At 48.5% G+C, this 26,148-nt stretch overlaps 1 protein-coding gene across 4 annotated transcripts in view; it reads right to left on the bottom strand.

The window, feature by feature from the left end:
• LOC144178758 (uncharacterized) overlaps positions 1-23,862 on the bottom strand; it is a 131,530-nt gene extending 107,668 nt beyond the window's left edge. For 3 of the 4 annotated variants that reach the window (XM_077706860.1, XM_077706864.1, XM_077706862.1), the window contains exon 1: positions 23,648-23,860. The gene's annotated coding sequence lies outside the window, so the exon portion shown is untranslated. Of the gene's footprint in view, positions 1-23,647 lie in introns of all 4 variants that reach the window. The other variant, XM_077706865.1, reaches the window with a different exon arrangement.
• Positions 23,863-26,148: the final 2,286 nt, after the last annotated feature.

The following is a 26,148-nucleotide window of genomic DNA, read 5'->3' as shown; positions in this document are numbered from 1 at the left end:
CAGCTGCAGAAGTGTGTCCGAGGATGCCGTGTTGCTGCGTCTTCAGCAGTGTTGGAAACAAATGACCTCGTCTAAGTCGGCGGTGAGGCCGCAGAAGCGGCAATGTGGCAACACTGATAAACAATAAAATGGCCGCCGTTACTCGCTTGCATGCCGCAGTGACGGTACTTTGTATCTCATCTAGCGACACTACTATTAGCGAATCCCACCCTCAAAAGCAGCCTCAATTAAGTTTCTTATACCATCTGCCAGGAAAAGTAATTAAATTCGCCCCCCCTCTCTCATCATAGCGAAAGGCAGCTTATCGCTTCCCTCAGTTCGTGAACTACTATCACCTTCTTTAGCCTCTGATTTCTTTATTTTCCCCTTTCTTCTCATCATTTCCATCGCACGGCCCGAGGCCCACTTTGTATGGAACAAACGTGTCAACCGATCAATCAATCAATTTCAAAGCCCCTCGTCATAGCGGCAGGCAGATGTCGATTCCAGGGATCAAACATTGCAGGCGATGACAGGCGCCTATTGGGGAAGCAGAAGCAGCGGCCCGTCAATCAGTCCTTGCTCAGCTGCTTGCCCGTCGGAAAACAACGGTGGGATCACACCAGGCCTCAGCCGCAAATTACAGAACGGCTTCGTGTGACAGCTTACTGCTGAAACACGTTACACCCGTATATGACAGAGCACACGTCAATTTACAACCATCACAACAAAACAAAATAATTATTAGAGAACCTCCCGGGAGTTGCTCTGGCAAAACGACCCAAAAATTTACTGAACCTCGTAAAGATGCACGTCACAGATGGTCGTGTGTGTCGTTTGGTACAATGAGTCTGTATGATGTGACTATAGTATAAGTTTATATCCACCAGCCTCAATTTGCGCCGAGGTAGTCGGGGTCAAACGAACGAGACGCAGAGGCAAGTACAGTACAGTCAATCGGGCGGACGGACCGGACCCGCCGAAAGGTGTGCCACAGACATCAGCGACTTTGCCATGGCCTAAGTGATTTGGTGAACGACACGCCAGCACCGCACACACTGTAACAACCACATTGCATCTTTTTGAAGCAAAGTTTATTACTCCCCGTACACACCCAGGAAACGCCTGGTAGCGTCACTTTGACCTTCAAACTCAGCCAAGGTCAAGCAAGCGCCTCGTGCGGTTTCGGCCGCCGACCGAAAAACGTCTCGTGCATGGCTTCGCGAAAGCAGCGCGTCTCGTTTAACCGTTTGTCGGCACAGAGAAATACTTCGAAAATCACTTCGTGGGGGACGAATTCGAAAATGCACGCAATTGAAGCTTTGGTTCACGTCGCTTCCCGCCAAGACAGGAATTCTTCAATTTTTTGTCACCTTTTCACAGTTATCGCCTCTTTTTTTACATTTTTAACCTAGGTGCGGTTGTTTACGTTTGTATTCATAAAGGCAAACTAAGGTGTATTTCTAATTACATTAAGACCTCTGCTTATACAACGGTTATGTACTTTTTGCGCTGCCTTAAATGTTCCCCCAGGTTCCCTTTGCGCCAGACGATGTTGACATGTACGAACATGCATGCCACCGGTGTGAGCAGTTTGGAAAGTTGTTTGCCTGCATATATACTTCGTCGTCTAACGCACTGTTATGGCAGAAGTGTTTTAGCAGCGGTTCTTTCCATGTGAGCTGACAGCCGCTTCAAAAAAGCGACGCCCTCAAAAAATTAAAGGAGCCGCGGGGGTTTGCCGAGGTATGCTATACTCTCTGAAAACACGAATCAGAACTCAACAAAACCCACCATGTAGCAACTCCAGCTAGCGAAAAAAAAAAAGTTTATGTAGTCGGCGCCGCTGTGTTGCAGCTGGCCATGCACGCGAACTTTCTGCTTTTTTTTCTGTATATCCTGTGGCGAAACATTAGTGCTCAGTGAGTATGTAGCGTTTTTCGCCGGCATAAACGCTTAATAGCGAGAACGAACAAACGAGCAGGCATCCTTCACTCCAGATATACGGTTGTGCGACGCGTTCGTTGCTCCGTTGACGAGCGCGACATGCACACGTCGCAGGAAGGACCGACGAGAAATAGCATATGGTTTAACCGGCATACAAGTTTCCAACGCCAGGTGCGTAATAATGCTGCGAGCACAATTTGGCAGCACGCTTGACAAATTTGGCATGCGCGCTTGAACAACGTTGAACGCACCCCTACAGCTTTCAACCAGCTTTTAGGGTTGCTGAAATGTACAGAGCAGGAGTCACGAAAACGGAATAGAACAGTCCTGTGCACATAACCGGATTTCCCAAGGCATTCATTCGATCATATCTACACGACGTGACCGCTTTGAACACATCTTTTCTCTCAACTTTAAATACCGCGACGTTACTGCTATTTTCACATTTTCGTTTCCCCACAGGGTAAACGTTTTTCCGCAGGCTCCATACAAGCACACGCACGATCTCACTCATATTTGCCCTTTCCGCAACGACTATTTTCTTCATCGAACCGCATCATACATCTGCATCAGGTGTGGCGATCGTTATCTTTTTTCTTTCCCCGATGCCATTCGATGGTGCACCACACAAAATTCCCCTTCCCCAAAATGTACGCAACTCTCAAAGTGTTTCAGCGATGTAGCTTGCAATGACGCGATAAACATGCCAATTCGGCCATTTTTACGCATGTTTTTGGCGTTTTTTTTTTTTTTTTTGCTAAAGCCACTGCGCGTGCCGCGGACGCTCGGCGGTCGCCGCGAGGCACGCGCTCACGAGCGCTCGGCATTTTCTTGGTGTTTCTTCCTGCAACGGCGCACTTACGGCCAGCAACAACAACTCCGCTGTTAAAAAAAGACACGTCTGAAATGGCGCAGAGAGGCTCCAGTACGTGAGAGCTGAAAGCAAGCACAATGAACAGAACTCCCACTCGTGCTGTTCCAGGCAGAACAAGAAACAAAAGATAAAGAGAAGGATGCGAACTGTCCCTGGGAAAAAAATTGAATTGCATTGAACAAACCAAAGTAATGATCAATAACCTCGGGACCGCACAGCAGTTTGGTATAGGGGGCGAGGTAGTGGAAGTGGTAAGCGAATACATCTACTTAGGCCAAGTTGTGACCCCGGACCCCACCCAGAGGCAGAGATAATTAGAATGATCAGAATGGGGTGGAGTGCATACGGCAGACATTCCCAAATAATGATTAGCAGCCTGCTATTGCCCTTGGAGAGGAAAGTGTATGACAGCTGCATCTTAGCGGTACTCACCTACGGGGCAGAAACTGGGAGGCTCACTAAGAGGGTTCAACTTAAATTGAGGACAACTCAGAGGGCAATGGAGCGGAAGATGATAGGTGTAACATTAAGGGACAAGAAGAGAGCGGAGTGGGCCAGGGAACAAACGCGTGTTAAGGACATATTAGTAGAGATTAAGAAGAAGAAATGGACGTGGGCAGGGCATGTAATGCGAAGGCAGGATAACCGTTGGTCATTAAGGGTAACAGAGTGGATCCCTAGAGAAGGCAAGCGTGGCAGGGGCCGGCAGAAAGTTAGATGGGCAGATGAGATCAAGACGTTTGCGGGGATAAATTGTTCACAGTTGGCACAGGACCGGGGTAATTGGAGAATAATGGGAGAGGACTTTGCCCAGCAGTGGGCGTAGATAGGCTGGTGATGATGATGATGACGATGAACAAACCTCCATCAAGAGAGGAGTGAGACAAAGATGGAAAGAGCGTGAGGAGTGGTAGCAAAAAGCGGAGGACAACTACCGTCTTTCGACGCGATTTGCACTGACGCAAGCGAATACGCTGCCAACAGAGGCTCCGGAAGGATCACCGCTTCCCATGGTCGGGATCAAACCTGGGTCCCTTGCGTTACGAAGCCGATGTCGATTGCGTTGCGCCACAGAGGCACACGTTCCTTATAAGCAAAGTGTCGCCGCGGGTGATCTTTGCGCCGTTGCCATGGGGGCTGCCGTTGCTGGGCCGCAAATAGGTACACAATAATATAAAATAAGCACAAAATCACGAATTAACGAATTAATTACCCCAAGTTAATGAGAATTCAATCCAGTGTCTCTTTATAGGCGTCTTCAGGGGCTGCGGCGTCCTCTCTTGACTACTTTCGGTAGCAACACCAGGCTGATATTGAAACTAATCACGAGAGCGCGCCACAGCCCTTCTGGCGAATCACTGCTCCGCACTTGACAGCTTTCCCGTTGAGTGGAACTGCTTTTTAGTGCGCAGCACTGTGGCGGTCGCCACTGTGGTTCGGCGGCGGCGACGGCGTTGTAACCGAGCGAGCGAGGACAGATAGAAAACGGCGGAGGAAATTGGGCGAAAGTGTGAGGGGGAGGGCAGTATGCTGAGCCTGCACGCGACGCTCGTCGAAGCTCCTGACGAAAGTGTGTGTGGATGTCGGCACGCGCTGCTATGGCATCGTCTCCTTCACTGCCTCTCCCTCACACTTTCGCCATGTGTCGCCGGCCGCATAGGAGCGCCCACCCTTCCACTTTCGCCATGTGCCGCCACCGAGAAGCGCCCTCCCCCTCGACCTTTCGCCAGATGCTCCTCTTCAGTTTGTGGCTCATCAGAACCACGTGACATTTCCGCGGGAGGTTCAAACACGATTTACGACACCATGCTCGCCGGCGGCGCGACGAGCTGCGAGATAACGGCAGAGGTGCGCGCGCCGCCGTGCGTTCGCTGATCACGCATCACTTCCTGAGAGGCAGCAAATATGCGCCGTGAGCAAGAAGACTGCAGTTCGCACTGCGCACAAATGTCGCATAAGGAGTATAGTAATCGTCAGTGCTCTTTTTTCGTGACTTCGGTTGGTTAGAGAAAAGAAGAATGCATCGACAACTTCTCTCCAATCACTGTATTTAAATGCGAAGAATTACATGGATTGCGAGATTTGGTGCGTGCGTACGTGCATGTGTGCCTGCGTGCGCGTGTGCGTATACCGCTTCTCACGCTAGCGGCAGCCTTTATGACAAATTGGAGCGCACTTGTGATAGAAAGCTGCAGATATATGCACGTCTCCAAAATCACGCTTAATATCCAAAGAATGCCTCGCGTTAGAATTACGCAAGCTGGTCTGACCAAAACAGAATTTCATGATCACTGTAAACCACAGCGGATAGTGTTAAAGGAGCCATGAAGACAAAATACAAGTTGGGGTTATTAGAAAGAGTGCTTAGTCCCGATAAAAATGATACCAATATCATCGCAATCTTCGAACAAATAACGGAGATATTAAAGAAAACGTTTGAAGCAGGCGCGACCCCCTAGCCAATTTCCCGCAACTTTTCTATGACGTCACGGAACCTTGTTTGTGCGATTGGCGGCCGCCTAACTGACCTATCGCGACCACATATGACTGGACGTCTGTAATGGGGCCTCATTTGACCGCATCACTTGATTGCTAACGTGCAGTTAACGCACTGAAAATTATGTTTTATTGTTGGCCCGTATGACGTCATTCTTGCTCATAACACGTCACTGTGGCGCAAAATTTGAAAGTTTTTAAATACTTCTTGCGTTTTTTTCGTTAAAAAAACAACTTTTGTGGTTGTAATGGAGCTGAGTGAGATACTGAATCCTCGTTCTTTCAAATTAAACGAAGTTGTATTTTCTCTTCATGGCTCCTTTAAGCTGTGTGGCGTATAGTTAGCCGCAGCAGTGCCGTGGGTCACTTCAGCGGAACACAAGCTGTGCAGATCCGCGGCGCGACCGCCTCCTTTTGTATTTTAGGGGCGCAGCCCCTTCGGGGCAGGAGCTGTTGGTGTCTCCTGTCGTCGTCCGTCATCGTCGTAATCGCCATCTCATGTAGTCACGGTGCTAAAACACCGAAAAACTCGTTTACGCCTCGCGCTAGAACGTAACGCCCACTAAAAAAAACACAGGGACTCTCGTTAACGCCTCGCGCTAGAACGTAACGCGTACTAAAAAAACAGCGGGGCACTCGTTGACGCCTCGCGCTGGAGCCCTTCGTGCTTCAAAGATATGAGACTTTTACAGCAAAGCTGTATACCTCTACCCCCCAACGGTTACATCACCGTTGGCGAAAACGCCAAGGTGCCAATACTTACACACTGCATGCTTCGTGCCTCCCCATGTTTGATTGTTTGATTGATTGATTGATTGATTGATTGATTGATTGACTGATTGATTGATTGACTGATTGATTGTAAGGTTTAACGCGCCTTACGCAACGCAGGCGATGAGGCGCGCCGTAGTGGAGGGCTCCGGATTAATTTTGACCACCTGGTGATCTTTAACATGCGCCGAAATCTCGTACGCAAGGGCGTTTTTGCTTTTCGCCTCCATCAGAAAAGCGGCCGCCGCGGGCCGGGAATCGAACCCGCGACCTTGTGCTCAGCAGCGCGACGCCTTAGCCACTGAGCCACCGCGGCGGGTCTCCCTAGGTTTCACGTTATTGGAGATGACCCGGAATTTTTTTTTTTATAGCATGGGGGCTGGCTCACTACTGACGTCACAGTGATGTCTAAATAACCCTTTGCACTGCAAGTTAACTCGGCAACTAAGAGCACTGCACCGCACTGATATATTCAGCATAACGGCGACGTCTGCAGCTGCGAACTTCTACCCGGAGCGGGCGCGCTGCCCCGCGAAAGCCCATCCAACGCGTTGCATTCCATTTAAAATCGTAAGTTTGGAGAGTCAACACTTCTGGCAAGCATTCACCTCGGTAATTTCTGGATTCCCCCGGACACATTCACACGTGTATTAACCGCACAAGTGAGAGTTGAGTACAATTAAAGTTTCGCAACAGGTTAGGCACAGCTCGCTCAGGAAATACATATGCAAATTAGCTTTTCGCAATGCAGTGCGCCAAGTACAGGTAATACTAAAAATAGGAACAGCGTAAAAAAAACAAGCACGCATACGCATGCATGGTCTCCTGAATGTCCCGGTATATAATATATATACGTCATTTTACCGGAAAATTAATCTACCCTTCGAGAGGCCGTACACGTGCGCAAACGCCGCAAGAAGTGCGAGTGCGTGCGTTTTCCTTTCTCAGCAAGGCATGCGAGCGTAACCAAAACCGCGCTATGAGGACGCACACGATAACAAAGGTTAAATTAATATGTCCGGCACGCGCAGTAAAATGCGAGTGGATTGTGCGGTGGAGCTGTTAACGAGTGCGTAAAGAGCGCGCGGGCGCACGCAATAACCACACGAGAAACCATTTCCTTGAATTGAGCAGGGCACTCCGGCCGACACATGTATAACGCACTGCACGGTGTTTTCTTTTCTTATATTTGAAACATGTCTTCGCGAAACTCCCGCCACCCTGGCAGGTTCTTTCGCGTCATGTGTTTGCCGTCGGCATATTGGCATCGCGTTTTCGATGTCGCCCCTTTTTTTATTGATTGTATACGGTTTAACGCGCCGACTCTACTCAGGCGATGAGGCGCGCCGTATAGTGGAAGGCTCTGGATTAATTTTGATTACCTGGAGTCTCTACCGTGCGCCGAAATCTCGAACCCAAGGGCGTTTTTGCTTTAAACCTCCATCAGAAAAGCGGCCGCCGCGGCCGGGAATCGAACCCGCGTCCCTGTGCTCAGCAGCAGCGGTGTCGCCCCTTTTCTTTCTAGTCGTTTTCAGCACCCGCTGCAAAAGCATGTCTACCATAAATAGCAGCGCGAGAATATTATGCATATACTTTAGGGAATACCTTTCCAAACTACCGGCACTGGTGGCACGGCATATTTGAGGCAAGACATGCGCACAAATACCACGTTCCTATAGATAAAAAAAAAAAAATTTGCGTCAGATTCTGCGTCAAATAAAAATTTGAGTCAAAACCAGAGAGAGAGAGAGAGAGAGAGAGAGAGAGAGAGAGAGAGAGAGAGAGAGAGGCTGCAAGTCCATTTCCACACATGGCGGCTGCAGGAGCTCGTGGGCCCCAGCGGCACCTTTGGCAAGCTGGACCTCTTCTGGAACTGGGGATCCGTACTGAGTAGCGCGGTCTCCCTCCCGACTTATCGGTCCCGTTATTTCTTTCGATGACAGTATTTTTTTTACGAAGGTAAACTTTAAAAACACGGGTTCGTTCCAGTGACGGCGGCGGCATCTGGAACGAACCCCGACTGAGTATGCTGTCCTGCCTTTTTGCGCAGATCTGAAGCTGCACAACGCGCCAGTAAACGCCCGCACCAGCACGTGCCGTTACGTTGAGGGATCCTGAGCAACGAACACAACCAGACGTCACTGTCAGCGGAGTCCTCAATCTACGTCATCGGCAGCATCGCATCCGGAGATAAGCCAGCTACAAAAGTGGACGTCCACTGCACCGGGGCTTCACTTGGCGGCGGCGGCGGCAGCTGGAACGAACCCCGACTGAGTACGCTGTCCTGCCTCTTTGCGCAGGTTAGTGCTAACGTGTCGGTGCCTTGGTTCTGTACTTTTGCTGTTGCCGCTGCCAATTTGCTGTATTTTGTCTGTCGTTCGTTGCCTGTCTCTGGAAACAGATTCCACAAAAATGAAAGGAGAGCTACGAAGCGAAATCGCGAAAATCAAAGATGAACTTCTTCAGGAGATAAAAAAGCTCGCGGGACGCAGTAGAGCGCGCACTCCGAAATGAAATTCGTGATCTGAAAAGCGAGCAAACTGAACTGATAAAAAGCGTTGAGCATGCGCATGGAACCATTGATGAGCTGAAGGCAAAACTGGACGCTGAAATCGCGAAAAACGAACGAAGCAATGAAAAAAGAAAATGAGGCACTTCGAGCTGGAAATGGCGCTTTGGAACGCCGAACAGGAGCTAGACAAACGGATTGCCCGGCAGGAACAGTACTCGCGCAACTCAAACCTTCACCCGCCGCGGTGGCTCAGTGGCTAAGGCGTTGCGCTGCTGAGCACGAGGTCGCGGGTTCGATTCCCGGCCGCGGCGGCCGCTTTTCTGATGGAGGCGAAAAGCAAAAGCGCCCGTGTGTACGAGATTTCGGCGCACGATAAAGATCCCCAGGTGGTCAAAATTAATCCGGAGCCCTCCACTACGGCGCGCCTCATCGCCTGCGTTGCGTCGGCGCGTTAAACCCCACAATCAATCAATCAACTCAAACCTTCGAATTCAGGGCGTCGAGGCCAGAGAAGGGGAAAGCGTGGAAAGCATCGTGTCGAAAATCGGGCGTTTATTTGAAGCCCTATTTCAAGCTCTGACCTCGAGGCTTGTCATCGCGTACGTACTCGTAAGCCTGACAAGTCTAATATAGTCGTACAGTTTAAATCACGCGCAAAACGTGACGTTGTTCTCAAAAAGGCTACGAAGCACAGGCTCGCAAATAACGACATCGGACTTGGAACTCAAACACCGATATAGGTGGATATGCTGAACATTCCTGTCACTAAAACAACCCCAATCATGGTACAAAGCAATTATCACAATTTCTTATTACCTAAGTCTCTAACACAACCGCAGCAATTCCTTATGTCGGTGTTGCATATAAACACCCCCTCCGCTTCAAAGGCGACACAATTACACATTTTTTGAGTGAATTTCAATATAAGTTCAAACTCGTACTCTTAACAGAAACTTGGTACCGGGATGACAGTGACATAATTGAGCTTGATGGCTATAATACATTTGTGCTTAATCGTAAGAATCGACGGAGAGGTAGAGTTGCTATTTATGTTGACACAACTCTTAAGTTCGGACTGGTTTCCCAGTTTTCGGAAATCGCGAATGATTATGAAATGTTAATATTCAGCTAAACCGAGATATTGTGTCTGTCGTGTACAGGCCCCCCAGTGGTAACGCTCTACCTTTTTTTGAGTTTTATGAAACTTTTCTCGACTATGTGAACACGAACATCTACGACTTATCAGCGCGGGCGACTTTAATATTCATTACTCTTAAAGGGACACTGAAGTGAATTTGTCAAACTCCCGTTTTTGCTTGCACTGTGTAGACTGGCTCAAATTAGCACACTTTTCATCGTTTATCCGGTTGACAAATCCGTAATTATTTTACAAAGCGCGAAAGAAGAAAAACTACCATGCGCGGTTTGCGGCGGCCGCACCAACTAAGGCTGTGACGTTGGGAGGAGGGACGCCGTGATTGGACGATGCCCAAGGTTAGCAATCAAACAAGTTTCGGTTCTGTAAAACATAACCAATGGCGTTGCTGGATGGGCATTCTCAATATCTCAGTAATCATCGTACCGCGCTTCTGCCATGTTGTCGGCTGTAAAATGCATAAGATAAGCCTCCCAGGACGGCTTGTAGTCGTAGCATTCACTAGCCGAGACCTACGCAGTGCATGAACGCCCTCCGCGTACCCGCAGACGCCCAAATGTCATGCGCTTTTCCCCCATATTTGGAGCTTTCCTCCCTCATGCCTGTATCGTAAATAGCGTGTTCGTACCAGGCCAAGGGTCTGTTCATTCTGGCCTGTGCCCACTGCCTGCAAGCAGTCGGTGCTTATGGCAACAGCACACCAACGAGAACTCGCTAGCGCGCCAGTGCCAGCCTGCGCGCGTTTTGTGAACTAGTTCGTGGAGCCATGAACGTTGCGGCCCAAAAAAAGGTGAACTCAATATAGAAAACATCGGCGGAAAACGAAAAAGTTAACTTACAGAAAAAAAAAAAAAAAGCACGTACCCGCGGGGATTCGAACTCCTGACTTGCAAAACACTTGCGGTGGCATACCTAGCGCCCCAAACAACTCGGCCACGGAGCTGGCTCCGCTGGCCAGGATAATATAGGGTATATATTGTACAACCGGATTACACTTTTATTTAGTTTTGGCATTTCAAGCAGCGTAGGTGACTATTTGTTGTACTACGCTCGTGCAGTAAGCGTCGCCCGAGTTTCCACAGTAGCTCACGTCTAGCAATTGCATTTCGTAGACGTAAAAGCGTTCGCAGATGCGTAGTCGTGCTGCTGACCGCTGTGCACTCTTGCTCCGTGCCGCTGTGCTTGTTCGCCCAGCGCAAAAAAGTGCTCTCCGCGCCCTAGTTTTACGCTGTACGGTAAAAATATCAGTTGATTTTATTTCCTTAGTACCTATATTGACTTCGCTGACTCTTCTCCCGCCTTCAAGGGGCCTTATATTTTCCTACTGGCGTACCAGTCAGCGAAGCGTCGCATGTGAGCTTGTGCAGCGCTTGTGTGAAGCGACCTTGACTTGGAGCTAGATACAGTTTACAAACAAACCAAGTAAAGAAAGGCACATTCTTCCATTCACAAACGTGTCCTGGCTTCGTTTCAACTAAGCGAACGAATTGCGACGACCCGTCGGCGGCCGGCAGACGAAACGCTGGGCCGATTGACTCTGTCTGAAGGCCGGGGAGCCGTGCAGTAGCGCAGCCAGCCAATTGCCAGCTCATCCCCTCCTGACGTCACACGAAAACGCCACAGAAAATGGGCGAGCGTAAAGAGAGGAGGACAGCATTTTCGAATTAGTTTTTCTACTAAATAAAATCGCGTAAACGCGCCTAGAGTGGTCGAAACATGGCCTGGGGACTCCGGACTACAATTTGCGCTAGTAATCCCGCAATGTTTACATATCACTTCAGTGTCCCTTTAACGTTCAGCGCTTGCAGATACACTGCATACCATCGTTAACTCAAACGGTTTTGTTAACACAATCACAACGCCAACTCGTGTGACAGCGCTTTCGTCGTCCATTCTTGACTTGATTATCACTAACCTTGACACAGCTGTTTTTGACACTGGAACAATTACATCTGACATCAGTTATCATAGCCCGGTTTTCGCGTTATATTGCTCCGAGAACAGACATACATCACGCAGTTATAAAGCAGTTCGTGTGCAATGTGTGACCAACGAAGGCTTAGAACGTTTCAAATAAGATCTAGCGTTTTAAACGAAAGTAATGTGAACGTTGCGTATCGAGAAGACACTTCCCACTTTCCTTTCAACCTTTCAAGTCCCTCAAGCCTACTAAAAATATTAAAAAACCACGGGTTACCAAAACACATCTGGCTATGATAAAGAAGAAAAATCGTCTGTACCATCGGTTTCTTATCATGAGATTGCCAGCATTGTATGAAGAATTTAAGAAAACAAGAAATGCACTCAATTCGCAGCTTAAGCGAGCAAAGCAAGACTATTTGCAGCTTTTTGCTGACATAAGTCCGAAACAACCAGATGCAATTTGGAAATTAATGAACCGCGTTTTAGGTCGCGCAAACAAAAGATTCGCGCAAACAAAAGATCGTTTCCCGTGAGCATAATGTGCAACAGTATCGAACTGACGGGCGAAGCAATGGTCCAACATTTCAACGAATATTTCGTAAATATCGTCCCTCCTGCTAATGACGTCGTAACCTTAGATAACCCCATTACAGAGTCCATCGGAAGCTTTTTCTTACGCCTACTGATCAACAAAAAGTTTATTCTACATTTATGAACCTTTGTAACAGCAAAGCCTTAGACACTGCCAACCTACAAATTAAACCCATAAAGTTTGTCATAGAAACAATTGCCCCAGTGCTTACTTACATTTATAATTTACGCTTTGAAAGTGGCATATTTCCTGATGCTATGAAGAAAAGTAGGGTTTCGGTGATACATAAAAGTGGGGATAGAACTAACAGATCAAATTATCGACCTATATCAGTAATTTCGGTGTTTTCTAAAACACTAGAAAAGGTGCTGCTATTCCGTCTGACAAGTTTTCTTGACAGAGGCAACATTTTATCTGATGCACAATTTGGTTTCCGAAAAAAAAACAAATGAATTGAGAATGCTCTCTTGACAATTAAAGAAAACATATTGCACAATATTGAAAACAAGCATTACACTCTCGGTCTTTTCATAGATTTCACGAAGGCTTTTGATTGCCTTAATCATGATATACTAATACACAAACTGATGCTTAATGGTATACGTGGAACTCCTTTGTCGCTACTCCAGTCTTACTTAACCAAAGGGCACCAATGCGTTTGTATTGATGATAACATTTCATCCGTTTTGCCCACAACAACGGGTGTACCGCAGGAAAGTGTATTGGGAACCCTCCTTTTCAATGTGTTCATTAATGATATCGTACAAATTGACTCGGAAGCAAAATTTATAATGTATGCTGACGACTGCACTTTACTGATATCTGGTGGATGTGAAGATAATTTAATAATTAAATGTAACGGTATTCTTGAAAGGTTGCACTCATGGTCCCAATCCAACAGAATAAATATACACCCAGCAAAAACAAAGGTAGTTATATTTAGAGCAAAACACAAACCAGTGAAACTAAACCATATCATTAAATATTCAAACAGTACAATTGAAATAGTAAATGAAATTAAAATTCTTTGTGTCACCTTTTCAGCACGCCTCAACTTCGCACGCATGCGCAGTTCGTTTGCAACGAGGCTATGCGATGCGCGTGCGAAGTTACCCGGAACGCCGACAGGCGGCTCCCGCGCACGGAATGACACGCGCTCCCGTGTTCACCCTAACTGTGATCAGGATAGCACAGTCACATCCGGCCGCCTGTAATGGCCGCCTTTCTTCAATTTCGGTTGCGAAATTTCCCCCAGACGTTCCTGTCGCGTCTGATCCTATTTATAACACAGTGATTTCCAGTTACCGCTCCTCCCACGTGCACTGCTATTACATGTGTGAATGCAGTTTGGCCCTTAAACCTTCAGCGCGGGCGACCAAGCGAGCAAAACGCGTTCCCATATCGGCACTTCTCACCACATGTGCAGAGCCGCGCGTGCGCCCTTTCCCAACCTTGACATTCGCTATCAGCGCGGCAGGTCGGCTGGACAGCCAGCACCACGGCATTGAAAACGGTCCGAGGAGGCCGCGGAACACGGCCAGCCTTGAGCGCCTAGATAGAGAGCGGCTCCTCGTGCATGGTTGATGACCAAGCACGCAGAGTGCGTGCTCGCCCGCGGTTTCCGCTTCGCTGCCAGGACGACCGAGCCTGTCGCCGTCCCCTGCCGCGCACACGATGCACGGCGAAAGCTGATCAGGCTGACAACACGTGCAGGCACGACCCTTTTTCGCCTGTCCTCGCTGTCTGAACACGAGAGGACACGTCCGTCGGCAGGCTATATGCAAGTGCGAGCACGCTCGAGATGGGCGTGCTCGCACTTGCATACAGCCTGCCGGTTAGTGCCAGCGCGTGCTTTGTAAAGCACAGCAGGGATGCAAAGCATGCCGAAGCCGTCCGGAACCGGTCATCCTGCAAACACGTGGAGACCGACCGGACTGGCGGCGAGGCCAGATTCGACCTCGGAGCAGCCTCTCTGCACGATGTCGTCGAGTCACGTCGAAAGTACAGGCGACCGGTGGGCTCACGGCAAAGCGCATAGGCGAGGTCTTGTCATTTTCTATCCCTCTTTTTTTTTTTTTTTTCTGTTTCGGACGCGTGTTTAGTCATGGACGCACGGTGGACTTCGCGAGATCGTGCAACTGACAGGGCTGGAAACACGCTTTTTAAGTCTTGGAAGTAAAGCACCGAAAGTTACACTTCGGCTCGCCTCAGAAGCGGAAAAATCAGGGCTGCAAACGGTCATGGGTAGTGCCGTATCGCTTCTTCCTCTGGTCCCGTATATATTAGGCCGTTTAGCCGCAGAAGACTTGAGGATAGAAGATTCAGAAGATTCGGACCGACGCGTTCTGGTGGATGGGAGAACCATTGGGACTTATTTCGTGACGGTTCCTCCAGAGGCTGGTCGACTGTCTAACGGATGAAGTGTTATCCTTGCGGTTACACTACACGTTGACCGATCATCCAAAGGCTAATCATCGACTTTTGGTGCACTGACACTGCCGAAACGCTTACCGCCAAGTGTCTGCACTGCCGAAGTTTTGGAATGACGACGATTATTCTATCCTTCCACTGGTAACTGCGATTGCCCACTGGTTACATGCCAAACGATCACGACGATTATCCGCTAATTTCCCCTGCTTATTTACTCCGATTATTCTGTTAAGCCCCGAATTTACGAAGCTACAGCCATTATCTCCGTTACGATAATATTAACCCCTTGTCCAGCTGATTACCTCCACCATCACATACTTCAAGCATACTTGAATTTCTGGCCTTATATTATATAACACTGTCAACCAAATTTGTGGACACAATTTCGCGTCCCCATTTCGCAGTTCGATTGCCGAGCTTACAATTTTAAAGTCCGTGTTCCAAGACTGAATTTAGGGACGCATATATCTACCACTGAGTTGTCTACATTTTGTGTGCGTGTGTGTGTGTGTGTGTACGAGGGGGCGGGGGATGCGCGTGTGCGCGCGGGTTTTACGTTCGACGGTCTGTCATTACACGCGAACCTTTCCCTATTCCACATTTTGCGGCGAATACAGTGTCGCCACCAACAGTGCGATGCGGCGGTTGTTCAAAAACAGCGCTGTATTTCCTACGGCGCGAACGATAGAGTTTTAGCACAGCGGCTAGCGTACGCTGACGCTGCGGTCGCGGGGTACCGGGACCCGACTGGGCAGGTGCGCATTCGTTCCGCCGAGGGGCGACCTCCTCGCCCTCCCCGAGCGCGCATGCGCAATCGGGTCCCGCTACACGCCGGCCCTAGCGTAGCGTACGCTATAGCCGATATGCTAAATAGAGAGTTTTAGCATAGCGGCTAGCGTACGCTGACGCTACGGCGGCGGGTTTCCAGGACCCGACTGCGCATTCGCCCGCGGGGAGGGCGAGGAGGTCGACCCTCGGCGGAACGAATGCGCACCTGCCCAGTCGGGTCCCGGTACCCGCCGCCGTAGCGTCAGCGTACGCTAGCCGCTGTGCTAAAACTCTCTAACGTTCGGCTTAGCGACCCAACCGCTCACTCCCAGACACAAATGAGCGGAACGGAAAGCAACCTCACAGAACAAGCTACGTTGACAGAAATAGAAGTTCAAAAAACTGCACCAAATGCTTAAAAAGTGAGAACCGAGAACAGTGGAATTTAGTGATAAGGCCACTACTTCTTGGGAAGTAGCAGGCTAAGGACTTCACAGTTCGGGCCGACATGTTGGTATTTCTATTCTCTCTCCTCTCTCTCCCTCTCTCTCATTCCACTATTTCTCTCAACTGTAGCGTGCACATCCCAACAGAGTGGTTCCGCAACGTTCAGATTGAGTCTCCCCTTCCGAATAAAGAATTATAATAATAATCTTTTTCCCCGCAGCAGCAGCGCCTCAACGGACCGGAGAACAGGAGCCGCTCAACGCGGTGGCTCACGTGTCACCTTGGTGCGGGAAGTGAACGAGTTACGAAAGGCGCGCGATTATGCCGCGTGGAGAAACGCGCCCGGCAGGAGCGTGCATGCAATGAGATGGGCTGCGGCCGGGGAGGGAAAGTAATCCGCCCGGACGGAGGTCAAGGGCACAACGCGCGCCGCTCGCGTATGAGAGCTTTCGCCCGGCATAATCCACGTGTCCCAGGAGCAGCACTTCCATTGTTAAGAGCGCCGAGCGATATACTCTCCTTTTCGAGCACGTGAGCGGCTCAAAAGCTCCCGCATTTGGAGATATTCGGCCACCGATTGTGTCGCCAAGTGCCGGCTTTCAACAGCGGAGCTGTTGTTACTGGCCGTAAGTTCGCAGTTGCACGAAAAAGCGCCCAGAAAATGCCGAGCGCTCGTGAGCGCCTGCCTCGCGGCGACCGCCGAGTCCCCGGCACGCGCAGTGGCTTTAGCAAAAAAAAAGTTTGCCTTATTCGAAAGATTTCGTGCTTTACAGACTTTCCCGGCAAAACGTGTTTCGTGACTTCTGCAATGACGTCACAAGAACAGGCCTTCAAGCAAAACCTAGCGCGCCATTAGGCCCGACAGACGACTGCGGAGCCTTGCTAACCGTCAGTCCTTCCAGATGGCGCCACCATACCGCGCCGGGCCGTTCTCTGCCTTTGCTTTGTTTTTGACCGCATTTGCACCTGGCTTGTTTTTGTTAAGTTAGAAAATAATCCTTTCGTGATCCATGGTGTTCGGTCGACAAATATGGCCACGTAAGACACCGTCGCTTGGGCCAATCGGCTAGTGTCGTCTGAGACACCCCAAAGCGCCGCACTGCTGTGCAGCTAAAACAAGCATAGTGCGCGCAGTACCAAGAGCAGTACGCATCGGTACTTCTATGTTTACGCGTACTTTCGTAACTTCCACTGTTTACCCCACCATCTTTGCTGCTCTAAAAAGAATGTGACCTGAATTTAAGCGCAAATAGCCCATCGCCCGGTAGCATTTCGGCTGGCGTACCCGCAAATTTTCCCGCCATTTTTTCACGGGGCTACCATGGTTGCCAGACCAGGACTGCTCTCCCCTTTACGGACTGTCTTTACGGGCCCCATACGTTTGCAGTACCTCCCGTGGGGACGAAGCGAAAAAAAAAACCCTGGCTCGAGCTCGAGCCCGCGGCGCGGGCGAGCAGTGGTTTTCCCGCCAATTTTTCGCGGGGCTACCATGGTTGCCAGACTAGGACTGCCCTCTGTTGATTAGCTCGTAACATACATTCGCGGGTACTACAAACGTATTGGGGCCCGTAAAGGCCACGGATCTGTCAACCCGCTCTGGTTACAAACTTCTGCGCGCTCGCGCCGCGGGCTCGAGCTCGAGCCAGGGTTTTTTTTCCCGCTTCGTCCCCACGGGAGGTACTGCAAACGTATGGGGCCCGTAAAGACAGTCCGTAAAGGGGAGAGCAGTCCTGGTCTGGCAACCATGGTAGCCCCGTGAAAAAATGGCGGGAAAATTTGCGGGTACGCCAGCCGAAATGCTACCCATCGCCCTGCCTAATTTGCGTTTGCTTTTGCCGGCCTCAGAAAATCGCAGAGCTGAGCATATGACATCATGGGTTCTGTTGCGGGAAATGAGCTTATGGGTCGCATGGCCAATTTTTTCCCCTAATTATATAGCTTATTCGAGCGAAGTTAACGTCAAAAGAGGTGTCTATGATTCTAACGAGGCAATCCTTCGAATGAACCAAACTTGTGTTTCGTCTGGATGGCCGGCCCCTTTAAGAGTTATGAATGGAAATGCATCATTGTGAAATTGAACGATTCAGACTCTTTGCTTCCGCCCCTTGTTGCAGAAGGGCTTTGTCCTGTTGCCTGCTGTCTCTGCCGATTTGGAGATCATTACATCAGTCTTAGTTTATTTCGTGAGCAATAGGTGTGGCATGTCGGCAGAAACGTTCGCCGTCGATTCGTGGACACAGCGACAGAAGGTTCGATTCCCGGCCGCGGCGGCCGCTTTTATGACGGAGGCGAAAAGCAAACAAGCCCGTGTGTACGAGATTTCGGCGCACGCTAAAGGTCCCCAGGCGGTCAAAATTAATCCAGAGCCCTCCACTACGGCGCGCCTCATCGTCTGCGTTGCGTCGGCGCGTTAAAACCCTACAATCATCAAATCAATCAATCAAACTGTCTGCATGGCCCCTTTAATGATTTCTTGCGAACAACGCGCGAAACTTACAGGCTCAGCTCAGAGACCGTCCCCACAAAGATGATCGGGAAACCAGCCGTGGCTTTCGCTCCAGCCGTGGTCACGCGGAGTTTCGCCGACTGCGAGAGGGCCGCAAGGAACGCAAGCCCTTCTTAGGGACACTTCTGGGGTGCCCGCTATTCGTGCGCGCTCAACGCAAGCTTACAACCTTGGGTTCTGCGCATGTGCGGTACGGCGCCCTAGGCCATTTGGGGAACCCAGGGCGTTAGGGCCCCCTATTCTAATTAGTATGACGTTGCTCTACATGCCATGACTCGTAAGGCTCAACTGGAAGGTTACCTAAGGTTAGTCCTAAATTGAGGTCGTTAGGCCAAACGTGCCCCAGCTCCCAAATATCACGCGATTCCTTTTCACCAAACGCCTTCAACAACCATATACACTCCCTGCATAAACTTAATCTATTTTTCAACATGAACATTATCAACAGTCTTTTTAATGCTGAAGCATAGAGTGGCTCATTGAATGGAACAGCTTCTGTCACAAGAATTCCCAATGGCAGCAATGCATTCCATAGCAAGTGCCTCAGAAATAGGCAAAGAAAAAGAGTATGCAATGCTAGGGAATGCTTGGGCATGCACGAAATCACATAGGAAAGCAGAGGGGGTGGGGGCACTGACAGCAGCTGTCCAACACTCCTCGCGCTGAAATTCACGCTCCTTCAGTTCCTCTCAACGAGTGGCGCAGCAGTTATCAGCGAGTCAGGGCTCTCAGCACAGAGTGCAGGACGCGCTGCGGCATTTAACTGAACGTTAGTGCTTTAGCATCCCCAACTTGTAAGCAATTCTCAGATGTCTTCGGAGTTTTTTGAAACTGCAATGATTAATTACTCTACTCAAGTGAATGCAATGAAACATCACACAGCACAATACTGCTAATTTATAGCGGCCAACACACTTTGATTTAGTTCACACGCACGGCTGCACTGGAAGTCTTTACGATCATAACGTGGTGAATAGAAATGCCCCGCCCTAAAATTAGGTGCCCACGACATACACAAGCTAAACAGTACTCCTCTATGCACGTGAGTTGACTTAGGAACACGATCTCAAGATTTTTCTCTCCAAGTGGTCTTACGAGTATGCGATTGACACCTAGCTTGTTACGCCACACTATAGAAAAAATTAATTTGATAAATCTGATTATGCTGATGTGCATGCTTCTGTACAGTTATTTGCAAATAATGGTCGACTCCTGTACTTCGCAGGAAAGTCAGCAGAGCTTTTGTTAATCAGGATGGATGTGTATTGCTTGGAAAGGGGCTTAACACATTACTCAACGTTATCATCCATAAAACGGCTGGCCCAAGTATACACTAGGAGGGATGTTCTGGGTGCTGGAAACCGCGCACATTCACATATGGGGCAGCCTAAGTCCCTGTGCCTGTCACAAAGTGAGGACAGTGGTCAAGTGGCCCGCTGGAGCTTGAATCGAAGGTGCCTTGTGTATGTGACATTCAGCCGCATGCAGTGGGGAGCGACATCACGCAAGAATTATGGCTGCCAGCTTCCTGTCAGCTGCGGCAATAAAACCGTTCAAGAGCCAGTGTTTAAAAAATGGCAACAAACACAAAGCAGAAACTAGAAGAGGTACCGGCTGCGACGAGCAAATCACGCAGTGCAACTCCATGCTGGTGATTACTATAGCATTCGAAGTGCAGGTACCTTGCTGAGAATACAAATATGCCGCTTGTAGTATCTGAAGTTTAATAGCCCAGAAAATGTCAAAACTGTGAAAACCAGCCCATAAATTTTACCATTTTACTGCACTAAGATTTCTGGCACCACAAGTAATGAATGGCAAAACAGGATTGATGGAGCTTATAATTTAAGTGTCTTTCTGAAAAGAATAGTTCAGTAGGTCTGTGTAGACATAAAATAAATTTACCTGGCATATTTAGTTCAACTTGGCACAGCCATTCACTACAAAAGTTACAGGGTCAGGCAGGCAGCTATTACAACTTCCCTACTAGATTTTGCTACAAGCATACCAGGTGAAAGTTGGCTCACACAATGGCTTCCCCTGCAGCCAGTCAGGCCGGATCGGTATCTGACCACGAGACTATGGCCACCATAACTAGACCAACATAAGTATAGCTTTGCAAGCAGCAGCACTAAAACGCTTAGCACAACAGCGTTCACACGGTGTCTACCAAGTTGACATTTTCAAATTCCCTGAGTTTTCCAGGTTTTCCCTGCGCCCTTTTGATAAATTCCCCGAGTGACACAGAACTCTGTTTTATGTCAACACAGGCTGACACCATTTCCCCCGTTGCTGTCACCCTCTTAAAAGCACATCATAAAATAAAATATGACATAATAAAGTTTGAATGCTAACCAGCAACTTTTAGTAATTTTTATCACATTCAAAAAGAAAACATAACAGAGTGGTAGCAAAATTCACAGTGAATGAAATATAAAAAAAATGGTAAAACCGTATTGCCATGTCCTCAGCTCGCACTCAATGTCTCAGTGCTGTATTTCACTGCTTCAAACTGTTTATTTTGGTTTGGATGAAGGACACCTGCATCTTAAACATCACGTTAGGTGAAACGCCGCCATACTTCTAGCACCAAAGCGCAGCGCAGGATGAGCAGAAAGAGTTATTTGGGCTTTACACTGGAAATCAGAAACACCTCAACTGCACCCCGCTGTGGTGACTCCATGTAGTTGTTTTGGCGAACAGCGAACGCTACGGAGCTGAAACATGCTCTGTCTTCCTACGCAGCAGAATATAGTACAGGTTTGCAGTTAAAAGTACCTCTTAAAACGGATTAGAATGTCTATATTCGATACTTAAGAAGTATTTTGAGCACAGCTTCAAAGTTTTAAAGTTGAAAATTAAGATAAATGTGTTTTTTCATTATGCCAGATTCACAACTCAAAGATTCGCAACGTGCACCAATGAACAAACCACAGCAGATAGTGCCAGTTATTCCAGAATAGGATTGAAAGCTACTACTGCCCCTGCCCCTGTAGAGTCCCCTACGCTGCCACAACGAGCTATCGTGGCGTGCAATGTTTTCTTCCGCCTTTCAGGAGTCTGGGAAACACGCCAGCACACAAAGGGAGCATCCAACGGGGAGGGGGTTGCCTTGCAAGCTGTATAAAGTGAGTTCTCACTGGAACCAGTGACTTCAGACAGCGCCATCAGCGACGGCTCCGGAGGGCTGTCCACTTTTGACTCGCTGCTACTTGAGCCAGCATTACCGTGAATATCACTTCCTTTATAAAGTACAGTTAATTTTCCCTGATAGAAGCACAAATTCCACGCGTTTTCCCCGAGTTTTTCCAGACTATTCAAAATCACTGAGAATTCCCGGTTTTCCAGGTTGGCAGACACCCGGTTCACTTCACTGTAGAACCCTTTCAGTGATTTCCCTACACCCCCCCTAGGGGGTGTGTAGACCCCCTCTAGTTTTTCTGGACACCCCCCTTGAATCCCCAAATTTCACTCTTGTCAGTCCTTGTATGGACCTTTTTCAGTATCGATCTGCGCATGCGCGGGCTGCCCGTCTGCTATTCTTGGCAGTAGCCTCAGGCAAAATAAACAAAAGTGCGCCCCCCGAGCTTGCTGTTAGCGTTGGACGTATTTATTTCCTTTTTTTCGACAGCTCGTGGCAAGTTCGTATGTGCACACAAAAAAGGCCCTCAAACCACTTTGCCTGGCGGCAAATGAATTTCTCTAAATGCGGCATGAATTTCTAAATGCACATGCCGCACATGCTATGCCGCTAAATGCCGCTAAAAATCAATTTTTCTAAATTTGTTTTTTTCTTTGATTGAATAGAAGGCACCGCACCACTCTCAGCTGTATATATATATAAAGAAAATGAAAAACGTACGTCACGGTGATGAGCGTTTGGTTAACAGACGTCTATTATTTAACTAGTGGGATAAAAAAACAGCTTTTCTAGTTTATGAACCCCCCCCCCCACAGAGCCATTGAGACACCCCCCCTTGATTCGATGCCTGGGGAAACCCCTGAACCCTTTCACATCCGACTAGGATATTTCGAATTACCGGTTATATCAAACAGCGTTAGGTGTTAGCAGTACTTGTATTGAATTGCCGGCGACAATGAAGTATTTTCCAAGAACGTTAGCGATTCGATAAATCACGATTCGAGTGTGTTTGTAAAGTTTGATTTCACGAAAACGGGCCACTAGTGCGCATATACGAGTATTGCTTTCTTTTACTTCATTCCCGATTGCCGTGAGCGTTATTCCCACCGGCGAACTACATCGCGTTCTCACGTGGCGCGCTTCCTCCTGGCAGTTCACGCAATCTCACCCGCGCGTGTTATCGCCAATGATCTCGCAATGACTGCACCACCGCAGAGACGGGCTGGGGAAATATAGCAGCAGCGGCAGCTCCGGCGAGAGATCGTGCCGTCGCCAGGGGTTGCACAATTTTGCCCGACGAGAGGAGAGCCCATGCATCCAGGGCGCCGCGCTTGGCTCGGGCCCAAAGGCGGCAGCAAGGGCCGCGTAATATCACCTCGCCAGGGCCCCGACACGCTATCGGCTCTGCCGACTCGCTTTACATTATCTCAGGGCCCACATAAGCATACAGCCTAATCGGCGGCGCTCGCTACATCCAGCGGCGGTCGGGAAAAAACGGCTGCGCGTTCGTAGCACTGTAACCAACTATATAAGGTTAAAAAAAAAAAAAAAAAAAGACATGTCACCACTGCGGATCTTTACGGGAAACGAAACTCGCACCATGAAAATTCGTATTTCAAACACAACCGACGCGATCTGTAGAAAGACCGGTGTTTCGGTTTGCGAAGGTGGACGCTGGCCGCAGAACGAAGTAGCGAGACATGACCGGTTCGAAACAAGATTTGCCAAGCACTGCAAACCTCGGACAAGTGGTTTCAGCGGGAAAAGGACACACGAGTAACGGGAGCGGCGCTTTGAAATCCCCGACAAGCGGGCATAAGCGCACTATCCACCGCTCGGCACCTGCGCTAGACGCGCGGCGATAAATGCCGTGAAAAACGCAAAACCTTGCCGCGGGCTGGGAACAAATCGAACGGCCACCGTAGCCATTACGAGCTACCTGGCACCGCGACTGTCACCGGCGGCGGCTCAACGCCGCACGTGCTCTGTTTATACCGAAGCGCGAACTCAAGGCGATGAGCACTCGGGGGAAGCCCAGGCTGGAGAGCGCGTGCGTGCTGGCGCATGCACGCCGCGATGAATATGCAAGCTACAATTAGCTCACCGGAGGAGACGCGCTGGCTCGCTGACGCCTCTGGACATTCGGACGGCACGTGATGACTTTGCAACACTTTTCCGTACGACTGGAAGCCGGTGTTTCACCGTAGTTGAGTTCGTTTCGCGGCCGAAAAAACACTCCCAACCACCGTGCAGCCCACTCCCACTCACAAAATTTCCATCTTTCACTCCGAGAGGCGACGCCAGCCGGCGTCACCGGTTGAGAAGGAGATAGCCTCGCAACCAGCGGCCTCCGAGCGCCGGAGCTGTTTCAGTTTCGATTTCCCAACTGCGGCGCGCGATTGTCTGCGGCCGATTTTAGATGCGTTTGCGGAAGTGAAGTCGAAACTCTCATGCTTCTCGTTACTCTGAGTAATAGGGGCGCAGAAATGCCACTACGGCAATGATTTATTTAAAGCAAATGAGCATCGACTACATCAGCCACCCTAGGCTGGCTACCAATTGCAAATTCGTTGGATGAAATATTTTATCATTTTTGACTCCTAGCATTGCGAGCGTTAAAATCTTGTATTTTGAGACGAGGCTACACATCCAAATCAAGTCATTTTTTTAGGCTCTGTACGGAGTGGCGATAAGTCTGCTCTAACCCGCACGTTCCCACAAATAGGCAAAAGACGAAATCCTTAGAGTCAGGGGTTTATCCAGAATTTAGATTTTTTTGGGGGGTGTCGAAATCCTCCTAACGGGGTGTTGGATGGCTGGTGGAGGGGTCGGGGGTAACTAACTGGGAGGGGTGCTTGGGGTTGTGGATTTTTTTTTTTTTTTTTGGTGGGGGGGGGGGGGGGGATGGGGGGGAGTGTATAACTCCCTGCTTAGAGTACTAACCTAGAGTAGTGCTATTATTCTTGGTTAGTACTCTATTACTTTACACTGGCACTAGGAGTGAGGAAAGGGACGAAAAATAGTACACAAACTTTAGTGTAACCGACTGATAACCCAATCTTTTCAACTGGATATCTAAAAAAAATACTCAAACAAGGAAAATTTCTCGGTCACTGTACTAGCAGAAATTTGCAAGATATGCTATACATCTATGGAACTTCAACAAACTTGTATTTAAGTCAGACCTAATTTATTTACAAACACCATGAATATACATACCTGCTACAGCCAAAGATGGGCTTTAGATGCTCAGTTTGATTGGGACACCAGCGTTTGTACAACTTTTTGTTTTAACAAGTTACCATACTAATAGACATAAGGTTGCGCTGGAACACAGAAGTTTTATTTCAACATCTTATTTAGACATATATACAGCAGATCATGCGTAAATTTATGGAAACATTTTTACGGCAAGGCACGTATTTTAGCCAGGTGAGTGTGTCTCAACCCAAAAGAGATTGCAGTGTTCTTGATTGTCTGGTGGTATTTATCAAGTTCTTTCTTCACCCTGCTTGTTATTTACGCAAATGTGCCGTGCACTTTGTTGCCTTCTTGCGTTTTGTGTTTACATATTTCCTCTTCCTGCTTAACAAACTTTAATTATTATTATTAGACCAGCGTTTGTGTACCCTTCGCTCTGTCTTTGTTTTTATCATGCTGGTTTAATTTGCAACATGCCATTCCAGCTTGCCCTGCTTGCAACACTTGCATCGGAACCATAGTTATTGCAAGCGTATGACAACAAACGTGCACGCCCAGCAAAATAGCCTTGCTAATGCATTGGTTTCAACACCTTCTTGTTGGAAAGGCTTTATCTGGCAGCCGTAATATACAGATCGACAAGCTTACCGTTCTTACTTGTTTTACGTATAAAAAAGGGAACATTACACGTTAAAGAAATTGAGCAATGTAGTGCGTCATTTAATCAGAAAACCAAAAACTAAGGCAGTGTGCTGCTACAGGTGCACTTATATAGAGGGTGTTGACAGATAAATAGAAGCTCAATGAGAGGTGGCACAAAAGCCTCTTTCTCTCACCCTTTGGCCTCACGCCCCCAAAGCATTCTGGGTAAGCCAGTGGACAATGCCGGTGCATTTTTGCGGCAGTTGTAAGGTAAATGCTCAAAGTATGGTGCAAAGAATTGCATGTGCTTTCAGTGGAGCATTTTTCACTTTCAACAAGGCATAATTTATTTTACAAGTGTTCGTTGATACAAAAGTCTATTTCTGTTTTCCGGCTGCAAAATACTTCAAAAATATTCACATTTTTCGAATCATGCCATTCGACTAGAACCCAAATAGAATATTGCACTATTTGCTTCGATCTTCAAAATTTTATAATATTTCCGTGTATCTGCGCGTGTGCATGAGTGCGCACACACATTTTGTATGCTGTGCTCTTACATGAAATACACATCTTTTTGCAATGCTCCCAGCTTTGTTTAAATATTTTTGGGGTGCAAAGGACTGACTATTTTTTTTTTCCATGCACTCAAATCGCACATTCTTTTTCGGTAGTTCTTGTACATATCAAGTACAGGCTCCTTAATACTGACAATCGGCTTTTCAAACTACAAAAGAAAAACATGCAAAAGGTGATGACAGA

The sequence above is a fragment of the Haemaphysalis longicornis genome, unplaced genomic scaffold, assembly GCF_048455015.1.
Source record: "Haemaphysalis longicornis isolate Haplotype H1 unplaced genomic scaffold, Haemaphysalis longicornis Haplotype H1 scaffold_4, whole genome shotgun sequence".
NCBI lineage: Eukaryota > Metazoa > Arthropoda > Arachnida > Ixodida > Ixodidae > Haemaphysalis > Haemaphysalis longicornis.
The sequence above is the reverse complement of the archived record's forward strand: the minus strand, read 5'-3'. Positions and strand labels throughout refer to the sequence as shown.